The following is a 1,094-nucleotide window of genomic DNA, read 5'->3' on the forward strand; positions in this document are numbered from 1 at the left end:
TAAAAACAATAAACAAGAGTTTTATTGTAAATTTTTTTATTGATTGTGTTTATTGAGGGGTCGTCGACGAAGTGTCTGGTACCTCTGGGGTCTTTATCTGGAGTCCTTGTCTTTGGAGAAGCTGGAGAAGGGAGTTACAAGTCTTATGTTGACTTCGGGGCCCGGATTTCTTGAGGGTCTGCAATGTGTGTACTACACTGGTTGGTATTACCTGTAAGGAGACAGTGGTGTTTAGTTGAGACGATAATGATGTGATGGTGGTAAGGAGCCAGTGGGAGGGTAGACAGGGGTAGAAGGATAAGACAGTGATGGGACAGGGATATTTACTTACTTAATTATATTTGAAGCCGCATTAGCCCAGGGTGGATTGATGTGGTTCCAACCAACAAGCTCATCACATCCGATGGTCAGCCCTAATGTTCCAGCAGGCAAACTCACGCTACTGCCTTTGACCCAAAAGTCCAGCTTGCAAATTTGGTAAACGCTCCACTGGGAGAGCAAGCACGCCAGGTAGTGTAGATGCAATGTTGAGGTGTAGAGTTCATGTTCAAAATTTCAGTGGGAACACAAGTTCACATGTGGTCCTCGGTCACATGCATGCATGCATACTTTGGGATGGTGTTGTCCGTAGCAGCTCATCTTGCCATTGATTATTGACCAGCATAGACAATTTGCTGACCAAGTCATAGCCGATTATCAAAGCTGACATAGCTTAGGTTTCAAACAGGAGGTACTCATACTAGTTACCCCACAGCTGAGACCCTAACAGATGTTACTACTCCAGGTATAGATATATATATGTGTATGTGTGTGTGTGGAGGCGCGTGGCCTAGTGGTTAGGGTGTCAGCACTATAATCGTAAGATTGTGGTTTCAATTCCTGGACCGGGCGACGCGTTGTGTTCTTGAACAAAACACTTCATTTCACGTTGCTCCAGTCCACTCAGCTGGCAAAAATGAGTAACGCTGCGATGGACTGGCGTCCCGTCCAGCGGGGGAGCACATACGCCATTGAAACTGGGAAACCGGGCACACGAGCCTGGCTAGGCTTTAAAAGGGTGCATTTATTTATTATATATATATATATATATATTT

General features: G+C 45.1%; 1 long non-coding RNA gene across 1 annotated transcript in view; it reads right to left on the reverse strand.

Annotated features, from left to right (window-relative positions):
• Nucleotides 1-19: 19 nt before the first annotated feature.
• Nucleotides 20-1,094, reverse strand: part of LOC106883242 (uncharacterized) — a 2,618-nt gene continuing 1,543 nt past the window's right edge. The window contains exon 2 of the long non-coding RNA XR_001411100.2: nucleotides 20-211. This is a non-coding gene — a long non-coding RNA (uncharacterized LOC106883242). The remainder of the gene's footprint in view (nucleotides 212-1,094) is intronic.

This window comes from Octopus bimaculoides, unplaced genomic scaffold (assembly GCF_001194135.2).
Source record: "Octopus bimaculoides isolate UCB-OBI-ISO-001 unplaced genomic scaffold, ASM119413v2 Scaffold_279083, whole genome shotgun sequence".
Taxonomy (NCBI): domain Eukaryota; kingdom Metazoa; phylum Mollusca; class Cephalopoda; order Octopoda; family Octopodidae; genus Octopus; species Octopus bimaculoides.